We start from the raw sequence: 21,249 nt of genomic DNA, 5'->3' as shown, positions 1-21,249 counted from the left end.
ATGCATTGTTGAATAGGCTTTGATCTTTCGAAAGCTCTTCGAAAGGGCAAGGTTCAAGTTGGATAGTTTGTGGCACCCACTCGGAATGGAGATAGGTTACGGTTTACCTTTCGGTTAGACTCCAATTAGTGAAACATATGTAGGAGTTAGTTATTGACGGGAAAAGCATGCTAGGCCTTTGAGTATAAAGTTGGGATGGAATTCTATTACTTTGTTGTTGTGGGCTTGTTGCCTTATTATTTTTGTTTGGGCTTGTCACCTTATTTGTTATGTGGTGACTTATGTATGCATTCATCTCTCTTATTTATGACAGTTATCATCGAATGGGGAAAGAATCATGATAATTAGGCTTGAACTATGATGTGTGCTTACAATAAGACACGAATGAGACTTGATTTCGAATTGTTGTTGATTATGATATCTTGCATTACATACACTCTAATTTCATATGATGCACTGATGTGAACTGTGACTTGGTACTGATGATGATAAGTGATACCAAGGAACATCCGAGGTCTTTGCCGGATTATATATGAAAGAGATGAGAATCCGTGATCCGAGGTTATTACCGGAGCGGAATGTGATATACATGTTATCCTAGGTTTCTTACCGGGACGAGGGAGTGCATGGACTTCGCGGGTCCCCGATGGGTCATGACTATTGAGACGTTGAGATTTCCGTCCTTATCCTATGTGTACATGTTTGAGGTTTTCGCTAGTGCATTGCATTGCATATGCATTTCACTCACACATCCATTATTCATTGATGAGTTTCAGTTTGTATTGATATTGAGATGATTTCATTGTTGATTGGTTCATTAACGTACTTGTTTGCTTACATGTCTACTTGTTGATTATTTCTTCATATATGTGAACTAATTATTGTTGTCCTAGGATACTTACCAGTATGTAGTGTTTGTATTTATGCTACCTTATTGTACTCTTTCCTGAGTGCAAAGTTTGCTACAGGCTCCACTTTAGCACGTCGTTAGTGATCTTCCCAAGGCTTTTAGTACGAGTTTCAAGGGTGAGCTATATTCCTGATCAGCTGTCACGACCCGACTAGGGCCATGACGGGTACTCGGGGCTAACCACCGAGCACCACTCATTCTAATACTCATTCTGCGTACAGTCATATTTCATATACTCATAATCGTAGGAAAACCATTTTCATTTGAAACATATTTTACCTTTATATACATAAGCCCTTCGGCTATCAAAATAATACATATATACAATGGGAAACCGTGAGACCATACTACCCACACATGCGTATCTACGAGCCTTTACTAGAGTACTAGACATATGGACGGGATAGGACCCCGTCGTGCCCAAAACATATATACACAAACAAATAAATCAATGGCACCTCTGGAGCAATGGAGTGCTCTCAAGGCCTGCTAATAGCTCCTACGAGTCTGGATCACCTCCCTATCTACCTGTGGGCATGGACACAACGTCAAAATAAAAAGGACGTCAGTATGAACATTGTACTGAGTATTTAAGGCATGAATGAAATGAAGATAATAGAGAAATTATAAGACATAAGGTGAAGAATAGGTATAACCTGCTTGACTTTTAAGAGTGTGAGCATTTTAATCATATCACATATATCATGAAATCACATATATCATCATATCACGTTTATCATATCACATACACCCTCGCCGTTAACCCGCGTCCAGGTAATCATCATACGCCGCCCACTAGTTGTGTCATGCCCGGCCCTCTAGGCTCGATGAAATCATAAGCAGCCCGCCTTAGCGGTGACATGCCCGGCCAATTAGGCACGGTGGAATCATATGCAGCCCGCCTTCGCGGTGACATGCCCGGCCATTTATGCACGGTGTAATCATATCATCATATACTCATCATAAACTATCATCATCATACATTTGTCATAGAACACGCATTAGAGCTTAAAGACCATCTATACTATATCGGGCTGATGTAAGGTCGGGAACCCCCAATTACATTAAGGAGTGATCATAAGCATCATATCTCACCTTGAAGGAGACTAACATTATAAGGTGAGTGTACACAAGGAACAACATCAATGTAACCATACTTAGGATCATTAACCTCATGGACATCATATCTTACTTTAGGATTATATATACTTAAACTCACCATCATCATTATCATGCTCGTGTTTTATCTCTTTTCTTTATCTCATACTTATATAGCTCTTTATAGTCATAGACTCATCATTTCCGTTACATAGGAAAGTCATGGAAAAATAGGAAGATTCATGCCATATGAGTCATGCCTTAGAAGGAAAGGACTAGCCTTACATACCTTTTCGTTTAGCTATTCTATCGCTTGATCGTTCTCCTTAATTGCTCACGTTTCTACCTTCAAGAGAGTTCGTATTAACATTAGCTAATCGATCACATGAACATGTTCAACTAAAGCTACAGAAAATTGGGCAGCATTTCCTTTGTTTATACAACTTTCCCCATATCATATATCAACTCCCCAACATCTATAATAACACTCACAATATTATAACCAACAATCTTCATTCACTCTACATTATCCACATTTCAAAATTTCACTTCAATTCCTCCATAATTATGGTCATAGTTCACCTTTACACTTACTCACATATAATGCTTATCCCATGTCCTTAATATCATTTATAACATAATCATAATCACAACATATCAAGAATCATGACTCATTTCAAGCTACTACTCAAAATCTCATTATTCTCATCTTTGTAACCCATTTTCTATCTCCTTTCATAATCTAAGTCTTTCAACCTCTCAATATCTTAATAAACATGGAATGATCATAAAACATACCTTGGATAGTGTAGGAATGAGCTTTGGGTGGAAATACTTCACTTGAGCCAAAACCCTAATTCACTTCCCACGGAATTTCTTGACTTGGATGAACTCCAACGGGTTTCTTACACTTGGTTCACTTGGTTTGATGAAGTTGATCATAAATTTATCTTAAGATCTTGTGGAAGAGGTGTGGAGAGCTTTCTAGAGAGTTCTTGATGTGTTGGGTGAAAAATGAAATAAATTGAATGAGGTTGGTCCCTTATATTAATTTTAGAAGCTGGCCTGACTCAAATCTACGGACCAACATACAGTCCGTATCTTTTATATGGACCGTATGTCTGGCCGTATCTTTGGTCCAGTGGAAGTCCCATTCTGGATAGGACATACGGCCTAACATACGGCCAGTATGTTGGGCCGCATAATGCCCAGCTTTTCCGAACTCTTTCTCGTCAACTCGTTTGATCTCCAATCCTTATGGAACCTTCTTAACACTTGTTTAACACCTCATTAACAATTTATGGGACATTATAACTCTTCTTCAAGACATCATTAAGTCATCATTAATTCAGTACTCGTAAATCTTATCCGACACATAACGTATACCTTGCTTTTCTTGGCAACTTTCTTCTCTTACCACGAATGTCTTTGAAATCTCAATTAGTATCATCAAATGTTATTTCTTACTTAATGAAACATCCCACACTTCGTGCCCTTCATTAGTCTATTCGCTGTGCATCAACGGGAAATTTTCCGAGGTATAAATTCATCCGCCCTTTTAGAACATTCGTCCTCGAATGTTGAATTCTCGGGAATTCTACGAAAATTTTGCCAGAGTTTCCCTTGTAATACGGCACTACCGTCCTGCCACAATAGCCCATAATAACAATGCGTCACAGGGACACAACATAATAGCCATACAGTTTGGCCACACACGACCCGAAATCATAAATAGAAAGCATACATACCTCATAATCTTGACATTTCATCTTGGATCCCTTCCGGGGGCTGAAATAGGTGCGGGTACTTGGACTTCATATTTTCTTCCGCTTCCCAAGTCATTTCTTCTCGGTTATTGTTTCTCCATAAGACCTTAACTGAGGCTACTTCTTTATTTCTAGGCCTCCGTACTTGCCTATCTAAAATGGCAATGGGTACTTCTTCATAAGCCAACCTTTCTATCACTTGAACATCATCTATTGGAACAATCCTCGTAGGATCTCCAACACACTTGCAGAGCATTATGACATGAAAAATCGGATAGACTGATTCAAGTTATGTGGGTAAGTTCAATTTATAAGATACTTGGCCCACCTTGCGGATAATGTTATAAGGTCCAATGTATCGAGGACTCAACTTTCCTTTCTTACCAAACCTTATCACTCCTTTCATTGGCGACACCTTCAAGAATACCCAGTCATCAACTTGAAATTTTAAGTCTCGCTGGCGATTGTCCGCGTATGATTTCTAGCGACTTTGGGCTATTAACAACTGATCTCGGATGACCTTGACCTTTTTCAGTGCCTGTTGAATCAACTCAGGGCCTATTAGCTGTACTTCCCCTACTTCAAACCACCCAATTGGGGATCTACACTTCCTTCCATATAGAGCTTCATACGGAGCCATTTGGAGACTGGAATGGTAGCTATTGTTGTATGCAAACTCGATAAAGGGTAAGTGGTCATCCCAACTACCACCAAAATCTAGTACACATGCCCGTAGTATATCTTCCAAATAGTTCGGCTTGCCCATCAGTTAGAGGATGGAATGTCGTGCTAAGCTTTACTTGAGTACCCAAACCTTCTTGGAAAGATTTCCAGAACCTAGCTGTAAATTGTGCTATTCTATCTGTGATAATAGACATCGGGATACCGTGGAGTCGCACAATATCTTTGAGATACAACCTTGCATAGTCTTCTGCTGAATATGTGGTTCTGACATGAAGAAAATGAGCTGCTTTCGTGAGTCTGTCCACGATCACCCATATGGAGTCATATCTACTTCGGGAATGAGGTAATCCCACAATAAAATCCATGTTGATCACTTCCCACTTCCAGGTTGGAATCTCCATCGCTTGCAATAATCCTCCTGGCTTTTGATGTTCGATTTTCACTTGTTGGCAATTTGGACATTCTACAAATTCTGCTATGTCTTTCTTCATTCCATCCCACCAATACATCAACTTGAGATCATGATACATCTTCGTTTCACCTGGGTGAATAGAATACCGAGAATAATGAGCTTCTTCTAGAATTCGACGATGTAGTTCTGCAACATTCGGAACACATAGCCTTCTTCAGTATCTAAGAACTCCATCTATAGAAGTTTCAAATGGAGACTTTTCTTTTTCGTGAAATGTGTCTCTATAATGGCTCAAGTGAGGATCTTCATATTGACGCTCTTTTACCTCCATGTCCAAGGATGAAACAGTGGGATTATTGACAACAATTCCTGTACTGCCTGAATCAATTAGACGAATTCCAAGATTAGCTAGTTGGTGGAGCTCATGAATTAATTCTTCCTTCTCTGGAGGAACTTCAAATAGGCTACCCATTGATCTGCAGCTAAGTGCATCAACTACTATATTTCCTTCCCGGGGTGGTATAAAATACTCACCTCATAATCTTTCAATAATTCTAACCACCGCTTCTGTCGTAGATTTAACTCCTTCTGTTTGAAAATGTATTGAAGACTCTTATGATCTGTATAGATATCAACATGAACATCATACAAGTAATGTCTCCACATCTTTAATGCATGAATAACTGCATCCAATTCAAGATCATGAGTTGGGTAGTACTTTTCATGTTTCCGCAGCTGTCTCGAAGCATAAGCAATGACTTTACCGTGCTGCATTAATACACATCCTAACCCAATGCTAGAAGCATCACAATATACAACATAACCATCTGGACCTTCTGGGAGTGTCAAGACTGGGGCTGAAGTTAATCTGACCTTCAACTCTTGGAAGCAGCATTCAGAAGCATCATTCCATTGAAATTTAGCTGACTTCTGGGTTAGCTTTGTCAATGGGGCTGAAATAGAGGAAAATCCTTCTACGAATCTTCTATAGTAGCCCGCCAATCCCAGAAAACTACGGACTTCCATGGGTGTTGTAGGCCTTGGACAAGTTTTCACAGCTTCAATTTTCTGAGTATCCACTCGGATACCATCATCTGAAATAACATGAGCCAAAAATGTGACGGAATTCAGCCAAAACTCGCATTTTAAAATTTTTGCATACAATTCTCGAGTTCAAAGAATTCCAAGAACAATACGTAAATGGTCTGCATGTTCTGATTCTGTCCGACAACATACCATAATGTTGTCAATGAACACTATCACAAATAGGTCCAAGAGAGGCCTGAATACATTATTCATCAAATTCATGAACACTGTCGGGGCATTAGTTAACCCAAATGACATCACCCAAAATTCATAATGGCCATATCTCGTTCTGAAAGATGTTTTGGGAATATCTTCTTCTTTAACTCTCACTTGATGATAACCTGACCTTAGATCTATCTTGGAAAACCACTTGGCACCCTGTAATTGATCGAACAAATCATCAATCCTTGGAAGGGGATATTTATTCTTGATCGTCACCTTATTCAACTGTCTGTAATCAATGCACATTCGTAGGGAACCGTCTTTCTTTCGTACAAATAAGACTGGTGCTCCCCAAGGTGATGAACTAGGTCTAATGAATCCTTTTTCAAGAAAATCCTTCAACTGTGCCTTGAGCTCTTTCAATTCTGTAGGAGCCATTCGGTAAGGAGGAATAGAAATAGGCTGGGTGTCCGGCAACACATCAATGGCAAAATCAATCTCTCTTTCCGGAGGAAGGCCCTGGAAGTTCATCTGGAAATACATCCGGAAACTCATTCACTACCGGAACGGATTGGAAAGTTGGTGACTTTGCTTCGGTGTCATGAACTCGAACTAAGTGATAAATATAGCCTTTTGCTATCACCTTTCTTACCTTAAGGTAGGAAATAAACTTACCTCTTGGGGATGCTGTATTACCCTTCCATTCGAGCACAGGCTCTCCCGAAAATTAAAATCGAACTACTTTCATTCGACAATCAACATTAGCATAACATGAGGCCAACCAATCCATGCCCATTGTTACATCGAAATCTAGCATTTGCAGCTCGACTAAATCAACTGTAGTCTGGTGGTCACATATCATAATTACACAATTTTTATACACTTGTCTAGCTATCACGGGATCACCAACCGGAGTAGATTCCTCGAAAGGTTTAATTGGCTCGGGTTTCACCCCAATACGACTAGCGATATACGGAGTAATATAAGATAGTGTAGAACCCGGATCTATCAATGCATATACATCATGGGAAAATACGGATAATATACCTATAACTACATTCGGGGAGGACTCAAGATACTGTCGTCCGGCTAAAGGATAGATAATGGGCTGGATACCACCCGAACTAGACGTTCCCCCATTGCCTCTATCTCGGCCTACTGGAATCTGGAGATTCTACCCTACCGGGCGCACTGAGGAAGAACCAGTCGCTAATCCTGTGGGCTGAACCCCACCTCTACCATACCTCGAGGGACAATCACGCATCACGTGCCCAGTCTGTCCGCAAACATAACAAGCATCTGTACCCTGGTGACATGGCCCCGAATGTAACTTCCTGCACTGACTACATTGTGGGGCTGGTGGTCTCCTCTGGCTATAATCACCCCCAAACGGGAACCTGAAGCTCTCGAGCTCTGACCCTTCCTTGAATGAATGGAGCTGTCAAATATCCTACCTGCAAATTGTGGAGGTGCACTAGTTACTGACTGGCCAGAGTTTCTAGAATATAACTGCCTCGATCCCCCTCTATAGTCGCTACCGGTGCCCATAGATCGGGCCCTCTGACTTTTCCCTCTATCAATATCACGCTCACTCCTTTACGAATGTTGCTGCTCTTCTAAGTTCTGGGCATGTGTTATATCCCGTGTTTTTGGCGTATTTGGAAAAATTTGGAATAATCTTGCTTTGTAGGAAATGAGGGCCATATTTGATTTTATTTCATATATGTGTGTTATTCATGAAAAATATTAATGCGGAATTACGGAGGAAGGCCAAGGGTAAAATTGGAATTTTGGAAATTAGTTTCGGGAATTTAAAAATAAGATTTCTAATGAATTGGGCCCAAAACAATAAAGGAAAAATTAAGGCCCAATTGCTTGGGGTGGCCGGCCATATGGCCAAGCCCAAGTCCATGGAAATTATTCCATGTGCTAATTAATTAGGAGGATTATTATATAAGTCATTATCCATAGAACATTCTTGATACAACACAAAACAAGGAGAGAGCAAGAGTTGAAGGGCCTTTCGGCCGAACCACAAACAACAACAAAAAAAAAAAATCCAAGTCCATCAACTTTGATTCTAAAATCTTATTCTTCTTGAATTCTTGTTAAGCTCAGGACGCTCTCCAACGCGGTATAATTAGTTAAGCGAGAGAACAACGTTTACGGCAAGTTGAAGTTTGAAGAAAGAGGTAAGAAATCTATTCTTTTATGTTATGGAATAAGTATATATGTTGTAAGGATTGGAATTAGATGAGAATTATGGAGTTGTGATGTGTGTGTGCATAGTCGTGTGTGTGTGTGAAGTGGTGTGTGGCCGTAAGCCATAGGGTAGTAAAAGGAAGGTGAATTAAATTCCATTTAGTTTGTTAGTTGTGTCGTTGTGACATTCATGACGTAAATAAAGGTTTAACGAGCTAAGTCGGCATTGAAATTGGTTATGCGTTGTTATGGGAAATTATGTGTTTTTAATATATAGTTTTATGTAACTATGGATGTAGAATTCTAAAATGTGGATTATGGTTGTTGTTAATGAAATTGGAAGAAGACAATGCGACCTTGTTGTTTCGTCGCATTTGTAGAAGTTTCGGCGGGAATATAGAATTCGCGGGAATACTTGAATCCATGAGTATTGCTTGAAATGTTATTGAATTATGTTTGAATAACCTTGAATTAGTAAATGAATATAAAAATGTTGATGTTAGCTTGATATTGTGAAGTTGGAACGGAAGTTGTCGCCTTATGTAGAAAAGAGGACTATTTATGTTATAGTGTGTTTTGTGATGATTGTTGATGTTGTTGGTATTGTTGGGTTGTTGTTGTTGATACATTGGGCCGAGATGATTCTCGTGGATGTTGAGTTTATAGGGGAAATGTTGCCGAAATTTCGGTAGACAATATGAATTTAAGATTGAAATCCTAAAAGCTTATAACTTATATTTGGCAACTATGACCAATTGTAGATTTTGGACGAAACGGGAATTGAGTTTGGGCGAGCGTAAGACGCAATTAAGGTATGTAAAGCTACCCCTTTCCTTCTTTTGGCATGTCCTAGGTGTACTAGGTTTGGATTTGAGCCTCGGGGATTATTCTGTTCATAGAGATCCGAGTTTACTTTTGGTACCATTTCATTCAGCAAAATTGAATTAGAACCTTTTACTTTGTTGGAAAGAAATGTTCAAACATCTATAATTATCATAAACGTAACTGAATCCCCTTGAGACTTTCGTGAGTGACTCCATAAGGTCTAATGTTTGTAAATTTCGTACGCCACCTCGACTTGACCCGAGATGGGCCCACTAACTCCGAGAATCCTTCGTTTGCCCTAATAGACTTATCTTTGTATGATATCGGAAAGAGACTTTTGCTTATGCTTTTGGATATTATAGAATAGTGTTTTGATTGCTCCATGATATTCTGATTTATATTTTAAACTATAAATACGATTTCAGAAGTATTTTTGTGAGATAAACTCTGTATTGACCAGTTGTTCAGACTAGTTTACCCAACAGGTTGTCATATGATTATATCAAGTTTCATAAATGTTTTGATATGTAAATTGCATTAGTTTCCGCACTACTGTTGTTATATCCCGCATTTTTGTGCATTCGGATAATTCAAGACAAATTGCGGGAGGTTAAGTGCAAGCATACACTTCAACCTTGATTAGTACACAAGATGTTTGTAAGAATTATGGACGCAAAAATATGGGGGAAGATGAAGGGCAAATTTGGAAATTGGAAAAATAATTTTGTTCATGAATTGTAGAAAAAAAAAAGAAATGGGTGGACTTGAGTTTGGGCCAAGTTGGCCATCCAAATTGGTGTGGGCTTAAGCCCACATAAAAGGTTAATGAACAATATTAAAAGAAGACCAAGTCTTCTAATTGTCCCCATAACATTCTAGACATTTCAAGACTTGGAAAAAAAAAGGAGAAAGCTCTAGGCCATTTTCGGCCAAGCTCAAGACCAAGGAAAACAAATCCCTTCAAAAATCATTTTCTACCAATTTAATGGTCCTTAGAAAGTTGGAGTGCTCATTGGAACAAGAAAAATTCATATTCTTGCAAGTTGGAAGTTTTAGCCAAGTGAAGAAATTGGAGGAAGGTAAGAATTGCATTCTTTTTATGGAAAACTTATATTGTTATGATGATTAGAATTTAGTGAAAATTTTAGAAGTGTTGTGTGTGGTGTGCAAGCCGTGTGTGTGTGTGTGTGTGTTGAGGCCGTGGGGTGCTATATGGTGAAGGGGAGATGAGTCGATTTTATTTGGTATGTTAGTTGTGTTGTTGTGACGTTGTGATGCAAATGGAAGAGTTCTAGTTCAAGTAGCATGAAAAATTTGTTGTTGAGTTGTTGTCGGAAAGTATGTGATTCTATTATAAATTATGTAATTGAGGAAATGAGGTTGTTAAGGTGCAATTGTGACGATTGTTGATGAAATTAGAAGATGGAAACATGTTATGAATTAGTACGTTAAAGATTAGAAGTTCGGATGAATTATGCCTTTGGTGCAAAGTTTGTATATTTTGTATATCTTGTGAATATATTGTAGAATTGATATGAAATGCTTCCGAATCATATTGTAATGATCTTGATTAGTAATGAATATGAGCATGTTGGTATTGATTTGAAAATGTGAAGTCGGAATGAAAGCTATTGTGATTTGTAGTGATTTGCATTATGTTGGAAAGAAGACTAGTTGTGGCATATTGTGATTTGTAGTGATTGTTGTTGTTGTTGAATTATTTTGGCCGAGTTGAATTCTCGGGGTGTCGTATTTATAGGGGAGGTGATGCCGAAATTTCGGTAGACAAGTACTAATTCAGGATTGGGTGCCAAAAGCCTTACAGTAACATTTGGTAAATGTGACCATTTATAGGTTTCAGACGAAACGGGAGTTGAGGTTTGGCGAGCGTAAAAGGCAAGAAATGTATGTAAATCTCACCCTTTCCTTCTCTTGGCATGTCCTAGATGTATTAGGTTTGAAGTTGGACCTCGGGGACTACTCTACTCTTCGGAATCCGCGTCTAAATTTGCCCCTTTTCCATTCAGTGGAATTGAACTAATTATGTTGCAAATGGTTAGAAAAGTTGTTTAAATACTTAGAACTTGTGTAAATAAAATTCGATTACCTTAAAACGCTCATAAGAGACTCCATAAAGTTTATTACACATACTTTGTGTCCGCCACCTCATTTGACCCGAGGTGGGCCCACTACTCCCGGATTTTTCTGATTTGTTCCGTTTGACTTGTTCTGAAGTAGAATTCAAAGGAAACTCTTGGCTAGTCTCCTAACTACCATATGACGTTTGTTTGAATTATTTCGTTGACTTCCATAATGCATTTTGAAACATGAAAACGATTTCAGAAAGCTTATTTTGATATAAACCATCGTGACATCCGAAAGGCATACGCTATGATTACCGTTCAATCTCTTTTATATGATTTGCCATCTGAGTTATGCTATCGAGATTCTGTAAATGTTATATTTTGATATGTTCAAACAATCCCAAAAGTTTTAATTCGATATAATCCCCCGCGACATCCGAAAGGTACGTGCTATGACTATCGTCTGATTTCTTTCTTAAATGACCTGTCATTCGGATTATTCTGTCGAGTCTTTGTAAATATTTTATGATGCAAAAGTTGCTCACTACTCTACTCGTGGATGCCTCAATGCTTCCTTCACTGAGCCCGGGCCAGGATTTGTTATCAAGCGTATTCCACTGCATTGTTCGCCGTGCCTCGATGTGAGGGGGCAGGTATGACATGTACATGGGTCCGGAGTATGATTTTCCATGTACACCTATGTTCTAATATGATATGATATAATATGATGTGGCCATCTGATATGTTATGATATGTTACGGAGCTATTCCCTACTCTGAAGTATGATGTGTTGTGGCGCCAGTGACGGGGTGGCGCCACGTTCTGTTCACCGAGTCCCGGATTTGGCATATGTTTCTGCATGCATTATTTACGTTTTGTAAGTATACATTTTGATATCCTGGACTTTGCACTCATTTTCTATATTTTCTGTTCCGGTTATGATTTCGTCTACTGTACTTCATGCTTTACAAACTCAGTACATATTCCATACTGACCCCCTTTCTTCGGGGGCTGCGTTTTCATGCCGCGCAGGTACAGACGACAGGTTTGCTGATCCGCCCGCTTAGGACTTTGTTCTGCTATTTTGGAGCGCTCTTTTATCCGGAGCCTATATTTTGGTATAGTATTATGCTATTGTATATATGTACGCTATTCAGGGGTACGACGGGGCCCTGTCTCGTCTTATGTTTCTGTTATTACTGTTCGTAGAGGTCTGTAGACACATATGTGGGTTTTGTATATGTTCTGGGAAATACGTATTTTGTGATGGCCTTATCGACTTCTGTGCGCTACATCTGCTTATGTACGATAGCTTGTGACTCCGTTTGGCTTTATATATTTATGTATCTAATTTATATGTTGGTTTGGGGTTACTGGGTACGTAAGATGTCCTGCTCGGACACGAGTCGCGGCCTACAGGGTTGGGTCGTGACAGAAGTGGTATCAGAGCTGTTTGTCCTCGGAATGTCTACAGGCCGTGTCTAGTAGAGTCTTGTATATCGGTGTGTTGTGCACCACATCTATAAACAGGAGGCTACAGGACATTTAGGATGTTACCCTTTCTTTGAATCTTGGATCGTGCGATAGAGCTGTATGGTTAGGATGTTTCTCTTCCTACGAATTGCTGTATCTACAGCGAGGCTCCAACGAGCAACAGTGTCAGCATTTGGGAAATTGTTTCTGATCCTCTTTTTGCATGTGACTGTAGATTGACAAAGAATGAAAAGGATAGCTCCTGACGATGGGGATAGGGGTGCTAAGAAGGCCCCCAGGATATCACCAGGACCGAGTAAGTAGAGCCCCAGCTACTCGATTGAGACAGACCCTTCGGAGGATCCAGAGACAATTCCTCCAGAGTTTCTGATCCCCAGAGCAGAGGATCTCAGAGAAGATAGTTATGATACTGACCCTTCGGAGGATCCGGCGACGATACCTCCAGACTTTCTTACCCCCAGGGAGGAGGATAGCCACGATACAGATCCACTAGAGCATTCCTCTGGGACGCCGGAGGAGGAGGTTTCCGGGGAGATGCCAGCAGCTACTTTGGTGGAGCACTATGTTAGATAAGCCTCCCCGGAGAGTGTTACGCCCTACTCCAGTCCTTTGTCCTGGCCATCAGCGAACCAGGAGTTGCCGGGCTACCTATACTCCTCCGATTCGGATGCAGGTAATAGCGGGAGCCAGACGAGTGGGGGGCAGACAGACGATGATGATGGACACATTTCCCATGGCAGCTCCCCAGGTCAGGCCCGAGATTGATCATTTATAAGTATATGAGTTTCCTAGAATTTCCTATGTGTGTATGATTTCTGTAGAATATTATTCAGTGACGGCAATGGAACAATTTTAAAAGGATTAAAGACCCAGTGGTTAAAAGAAAGGGCGACTGAGATGTCCCCGCCACCAGTGTGAATCTAGAGACCCCAGATGAAAGTGAATATTGAAGATTCAGAAGGGCAATATGGTAATTGTATGGTTTAAACCGGAGTGGGCCCGTTACGGGAACTTTTCGAAAATTTACTAAGACCCCGATCTGCCCTAAATCACATGACAAAGGTCGTGTGGGGCAGTCGACGCAATTATGTTAGCATTAACGCATCAAAATGCATGAAAGTTTCGAGGTTAGGCGTGCTGGGGCCAGAGCAATTCTGGGATGGGTGACCCCCTGGGAAGGATACAAAAATTTTCACAAGTGTAAGTATAAGATATAAATGGAAATTTGGGGTAACCTAAAGGAAAAGAGAACGTGTGGAGTGGCTAGAAACACTTAGAGAAGCTGCGTAGGCTGAGACGGACTAGATATGTGAAAGAGAAGAAAGCGCAACACAGGTCGGGAATTAGGGTAAATTTGAATAGTGGTTAAAGATGTTTGTAAGCGAAGTAGTAGTAAATGTGTGTATACATACGTACGACCTTCCATTGGCGACCGTATTGATCGAAAGATAGGGTATAGACATTATGAGGTAAACAAACACTGAGTTCACTAAAAGTTAAGGTAGGAAAATTCCAGCACGACGGTATTTGGGAAAGAAAGTGAGCGGGTAAGTGAACGAAAGGCAAGGAGATCCAAAGTGTCGAAAGGAGTGAAAAGGGAGGAATAAGATCAGGCAAAGCATCTAAGGAACCGACTATTGGCGTAGAAAAATTTGAAGGGCAGAAGAATTAGGGTGTGACAGTCTAGAACAAAAAAAAAAAGTAATAAAGGAAAGATGATTTGGGAGCCCTCCCCGAAGTACTATATTACACCATGAGGCCGATTCAACATTCGAGGACGAATGTTCTAAAGGGGGGGAGGATGTTATATCCCGCATTTTTGTGCATTCGGATAATTCAAGACAAATTGCGGGAGGTTAGGTGCAAGCATACACTTCAACCTTGATTAGTACACAAGATGTTTGTAAGAATTATGGACGCAAAAATATGGGGGAAGACGAAAGGCAAATATGGAAATTGGAAAAATAATTTTGTTCATGAATTGTAGAAAAAACAAAAGAAATGGGTGGACTTGAGTTTGGGCCAAGTTGGCCATCCAAATTGGTGTGGGCTTAAGCCCACATAAAAGGTTAATGAACAATATTAAAAGAAGACCAAGTCTTCTAATTGTCCCCATAACATTCTAGACATTTCAAGACTTGGAAAAAAAAAAAGAGAAAGCTCTAGGCCATTTTCGGCCAAGCTCAAGACCAAGGAAAAAACAAATCCCTTCAAAATTCATTTTCTACCAATTTAATGGTCCTTAGCAAGTTGGAGTGCTCATTGGAACAAGAAAAATTCATATTCTTGCAAGTTGGAAGTTTTAGCCAAGTGAAGAAATTGGAGGAAGGTAAGAATTGCATTCTTTTTATGGAAAACTTATATTGTTATGATGATTAGAATTTAGTGAAAATTTTAGAAGTGTTGTGTGTGGTGTGCAAGCCTTGTGTGTGTGTGTGTGTGTTGAGGCCGTGGGGTGCTATATGGTGAAGGGGAGATGAGGCGATTTTATTTGGTATGTTAGTTGTGTTGTTGTGACCTTGTGATGCAAATGGAAGAGTTCTAGTTCAAGTAGCATGAAAAATTTGTTGTTGAGTTGTTGTCGGAAAGTATGTGATTCTATTATAAATTATGTAATTGAGGAAATGAGGTTGTTAAAGTGCAATTGTGACGATTGTTGATGAAATTAGAAGATGGAAACATGTTATGAATTAGTATGTTAAAGATTAGAAGTTTTGGATGAATTATGCCTTTGGTGGAAAGTTTGTATATTTTGTATATCTTGTGACTAAATTGTAGAAATGATATGAAATGCTTCCGAATCATATTGTAATGATCTTGATTAGTAATGCATATGAGCATGTTGGTATTGATTTGAAAATGTGAAGTCGGAATGAAAGCTATTGCATTATGTTGGAAAGAAGACTAGTTGTGGCATATTGTGATTTGTAGTGATTGTTGTTGTTGTTGGGTTGTTGTTGAATTATTTTGGCCGAGTTGAATTCTCGGGGTGTCGTATTTATAGGGGAGGTGCTGCCGAAATTTCGGTAGACAAGTACTAATTCAGGATTGGGTGCCAAAAGCCTTATAGTAACATTTGGTAAATGTGACCATTTATAGGTTTCGGACGAAACGGGAGTTGAGGTTTGGCGAGCGTAAAAGGAAAGAAAGGTATGTAAAGCTCACCCTTTCCTTCTCTTGGCATGTCCTAGATGTATTAGGTTTGAAGTTGGACCTCGGGGACTACTCTACTCTTCGGAATCCGCGTATAAATTTGCCCCTTTTCCATTCAGTGGAATTGAACTAATTATGTTGCAAATGGTTAGGAAAGTTGTTTAAATACTTAGAACCTGTGTAAATAAAATCTGATTACCTTAAAACCCTCATAAGAGACTCCATAAATTTTATTACACATACTTTGTGTCCGCCACCTCGTTTGACCCGAGGTGGGCCCACTACTCCCGGATTTTTCTGATTTGTTCCGTTTGACTTGTTCTGAAGTAGAATTCAAAGGAAACTCTTGGCTACTCTCCTAACTACCATATGACGTTTGTTTGAATTATTTCGTTGACTTCCATAATGCATTTTGAAACATGAAAACGATTTCAGAAAGCTTATTTTGATATAAACCATCGTGACATCCGAAAGGCATACGCTATGATTACCGTTCAATCTCTTTTATATGATTTGCCATCTGAGTTATGCTATCGAGATTCTGTAAATGTTATATTTTGATATGTTCAAACAATCCCAAAAGTTTTAATTCGATATAATCCCCCGCGACATCCGAAAGGTACGTGCTATGACTATCGTCTGATTTCTTTCTTAAATGACCTGTCATTCGGATTATTCTGTCGAGTCTTTGTAAATATTTTATGATGCAAAAGTTGCTCACTACTCCACTCGTGGATGCCTCAATGCTTCCTTCACTGAGCCCGGGCCAGGATTTGTTATCAAGCGTATTCCACTGCGTTGTTCGTCGTGCCTCGATGTGAGGGGGCAGGTATGACATGTACATGGGTCCGGAGTATGATGTGCCATGTACACCTATGTTCTGATATGATATGATATGATATGATATGATATGATGTGGCCATCTGATATGTTATGATATGTTATGGAGCTATTCCCTACTCTGAAGTATGATGTGTTGTGGCGCCAGTGACGGGGTGGCGCCACGTTCTGTTCACCGAGTCCCGTTTTGGGGCCGGATTTGGCATATGTTTCTGCATGCATTATTTACGTTTTGTAAGTATACATTTTGATATCCTGGACTTTGCATTCATTTTCTGTATTTTCTGTTCCGGTTATGATTTCGTCTACTGTACTTCATGCTTTACAAACTCAGTACATATTCAGTACTGACCCCTTTCTTCGGGGGCTGCGTTATCATACCGCGCAGGTACAGACGACAGGTTTGCTGATCCGCCCGCTTAGGACTTTGTTCTGCTATTTTGGAGCGCTCTTTTATCCGGAGCCTATATTTTGGTATAGTATTCTACTATTGTATATATGTACGCTATTCAGGGGTACGACGGGGCCCTGTCCCATCTTATGTTTCTGTTATTACTGTTCGTAGAGGTCTGTAGACACATATGTGGGTTGTGTATATGTTCTGGGAAATACGTATTCTGTGATGGCCTTATCGGCTTCTGTGCGCTACATCTGCTTATGTACGATAGCTTGTGACTCCGTTTGGCTTTATATATTTATGTATCTAATTTATATGTTGGTTTGGGGTTACTGGGTACGTAAGGTGTCCTGCTCGGACACGAGTCACGGCCAATAGGGTTGGGTCGTGACAACTCTGCTCGTGCCTACTACTATGATATCGATCACCGGTTCCCGGACCGGCTTTGTGATCGTGCGTATGATGTGTTACGGTTCCCGAGACCTTGCCATAGGGTCGGGTACCGTTTATGGAGTTATGCTGTGATATGGCTTATGATACGTTTTGATGATATGATATGTTGTGATGATATGTTATGTTCGGGGTTTGTACGGAGATTTGAAACCTTCTGGAGTATGCTGTGTGTGGCACCAGCGTCGAAGTGGTGACCACGTTCCTGAGCCTTATGCATGATTTCTTTTATTTGCATTATGTACATATGGTCTCAGTACAGGTTTTGACATACTGATTCAGCATTTCCCCTTCTGTACCTTATGCTTCAGTTATGGTTGGATTTTTGTATTCTATGCTTTACATACTCAGTACATCTTTCGTACTGACCCCCTTTCTTCGGGGGCTGCGTTTCATGCCCGCAGGTACAGACGTCGGTGATCCGCCTGTGTAGGCCCCACATTCTGCTATTTCAGAGTGCTCCCTTTGATCCGGAGCCCACATTTTGGTATATATGTCTTTTGCTATGTATATGCTTCTGTACATTTGACTATTTGGGGTACGGCGGGGCCCTGTCCCATCGTATGTTTTCGTTTTGATTTGTAGAGGCTTGTAGTCATATATGTGGGTCGTGGGTCCTATGTGTGCTCGTTTTGTTCATGATTTGTGTCTTAATGCGGTCCTGTCTGTTATGACGGCCATGGTGACCCATATATTTGTATATGTGCTTATATTCGGCGATGTGTATTCCGCCGCCCCTTTGACTTTGATATGATATCTCTGCTTGCGCGACCGCTTAAGATAATAGTTGACTTCAAATCCGTTAAAAAATGATTAATATGAAATCTGAGATAATCTATAATATGACGATTTGATTTGTTTGTCTGTCTGGGTGTCCAAGTAGGGCACCAGTCACGGCCCACGGGGCTGGGTCGTGACAAAAGTGGTATCAGAGCGGTTTGTCCTCGGAATGTCTACAGGCCGTGTCTCGTACAGTCTTGTTTATCGGTGTGTTGTGCACCACATCTATAAACAGGAGGCTACAGGACATTTAGGGTGTTACCTTTCTTTGAATCTTAGATCGTGCGATAGAGCTGTGCTATTAGGATGACTCTGTTCTGATCGGTTGTTGTGTTTTTCAGTGATGCCTCCGAATAAGGCGGCGGCTGCCCAGAAGGGCAAGGCGGTGGTAGGAGAGACTAGTCAGGTGCAGAGAGTTACCCGGGCTCGTGCTCAGGATTTGCCCGATGTTGTGCCCCAGTCGGAGGGTTCTGCTACACCACCGGAGGATCCTGGAGCAGGTCAATCATTAGCTCCAGACGCTCCAGCGCCCGAGCCTCCAGCTCCTCAGCCAGGGGCGGAGGATAGGACGTTAAGGGAGGTCGTACAGTTGTTGATGACTTTGGTGGCGGTACAGGCTCGCAGACGCGGGCTGAGAGGTGATGATGATGATGACAGGCGTGATAGCCTGAGGGTTCATGATTTCTGACATGTAGTCCCCCAGAGTTTTTTGGGTCTAAGCACGAGGATGACCCTCACGACTTCATTCGGGGGATGAGGCGCTCATTGGGACTGGTCAGAGCTTCAGAGACCGAGTCCGTTGAGTTAGCCTCACACAGATTACGAGATGTTGCAGCTAATTGGTATGAGTCTTGGGAGCTGTCCAGAGGTGAGGGTGCTCCCCCAGCTACATGGGACGAGTTTGTGGCCGCTTTTCTCCGCTACTTTTTGCCCCCGGAGTTGCGGAGGGCGAGGGTTGACAGATTTTTGCAGCTGCGGCAGAGAGGTCGGAGTGTTCGTGAGTATAATTTGGAGTTTGATTCCTTGGCTCGATATGCACCTGCTATAGTAGCGGATATGGCTGACCGGATGCACCGGTACGTGATAGGGTTGGACCGCTACCTGGTTGACAGTTGTATGGCGATGGCATCGCAGACTGATATGGACATCGCCCGATTACAGGCTTGTGCCCAAGGTATGGAGGACCGGCACAGAGAGGACCGGTCGGGCAGAGATCGGGATAGGAGGCCGCCCAAGCGGGCTAGATCAGCAGGGTATTCGGGATAGGAGGCCGCCCAAGCCTCACTCACAGCAGTCAGGCAGATATCCTTCTCCGTCAGGCCGGGGTACACAGTCCGCCGGTAGACGATTTGATAGTGCAGGACCATCTGGGGCCGGCAAGAGTTCCAGAGCATCAGGTTCGCAGATGACCAGGGGTTCCAGCCAGTCCAGACCACCCAGGCCCCGTTGTTCTTATTGTGGGAAATCGGACCCAGGGGAGTGCTACTGAGCTACAGGGGCTTGCTTTTCCTGCGGCCGTCAGGGCCATTTATGCGAGATTGTCCGATGGCGAGTGGTTCTGGTAGTACAGTTCAGCCGACGGGATCAGCCGCTGGTTCATCTTCTACTCCCTCAGCTATGCGCCCTGTAGGGCGGGGTTTATCGGCACCGGCGGGCCGCGGTCGAGGTCGTGGCGGTGTTTCAGATTCTAGCGGTCCTTCGAACCACATATATGCATTGGCTAGCCGCCAGGACCAGGAGGCTTCGCCAAATGTTGTCACAGGTACATTACTGGTTTTCTCCCGATCTGTATATGCATTGATTGATCCTGGTTCTACTTTATCATATATCTCCCCGCTCGTTGCTAGTAAAATTGGAATAACACCTGAACCTATAGAGCCATTTGAAGTAGCTACACCGGTCGGGGATTTTATTATAGCGAGGCAGGTATATAAAGATTGTTCCGTGATTATATATGACCGTTGTACTAAAGCTGATTTGATAGAATTGGATATGCTGGAATTTGATTTTATTATGGGCATGGATTGGTTAGCTTGCTGCTATGCTAATGTTGACTGCCAGAAAAAGGTAGTTTGTTTCCAGTTCCCAGGGGAACCAGTTATAGAGTGGTCCGGGAGTACAGCATCGCCGAGGGGTAAGTTTATTTCGTACCTCAAGGCCAAGAAGATGATTCAGAAAGGTTATATCTATCATTTGGTCCGTGTGCACGATACTAAGGCCGAGACACCTACTCTTCAGTCAGTTCCGTTTGTTAATGAATTCTCAGATGTATTCCCAGATGAGCTTCCAGGCCTTCAGCCTGAACGGGAGATAGACTTCACTATAGATTTGTTGCCAGATACACAGCCCATATCTATTCCTCCCTACAGAATAGCACCGGCAGAGCTAAAAGAATTAAAAGAACAGCTGAAAGATCTATTAGACAAAGGCTTCATCAGACCCAGTACATCGCCCTGGGGAGCGCCGGTATTATTTGTCAGAAAGAAAGAGGGGTCACTGCGAATGTGTATTGATTATCGGCAATTAAATAAGGTAACTATAAAGAATAAATATCCCCTCCCCCGGATTGATGATTTATTTGATCAGTTGCAGGGTGCTAAATATTTTTCGAAGATAGATTTGCGTTCGGGCTACCATCAGGTACGGTACGAGAGGAAGATATTCTGAAGAATGCTTTCAGGACCCGGTACAGGCATTATGAATTCAGAGTGATGTCTTTTGGGCTGACTAATTCTCTAGCGGTATTCACGGATTTGATGAATCGGGTATTCCGGTCGTTCCTTGATATGTTCATGATTGTATTTATCGATGATATTTTGGTTTATTCACGATCAGCAGAGGAGCATTCAGATCATCTGAGATCAGTACTTGGCACCCTTCGGCAACAAAAATTATATGCTAAATTC

At 41.4% G+C, this 21,249-nt stretch overlaps 1 long non-coding RNA gene across 1 annotated transcript; it reads left to right on the top strand.

Moving 5' to 3' along the window:
• The first annotated feature begins 15,820 nt into the window (after positions 1-15,820).
• LOC132639581 (uncharacterized) lies at positions 15,821-17,408 on the top strand. Its single transcript, XR_009582116.1, has 2 exons — positions 15,821-15,873; positions 17,105-17,408. It is a non-coding gene; the product is annotated as an uncharacterized LOC132639581 (long non-coding RNA).
• Positions 17,409-21,249: the final 3,841 nt, after the last annotated feature.

Source organism: Lycium barbarum, chromosome 1, assembly GCF_019175385.1.
Source record: "Lycium barbarum isolate Lr01 chromosome 1, ASM1917538v2, whole genome shotgun sequence".
Classification (NCBI taxonomy): Eukaryota; Viridiplantae; Streptophyta; class Magnoliopsida; order Solanales; family Solanaceae; genus Lycium; species Lycium barbarum.
This window is presented reverse-complemented; position numbering and strand designations above follow the sequence as displayed.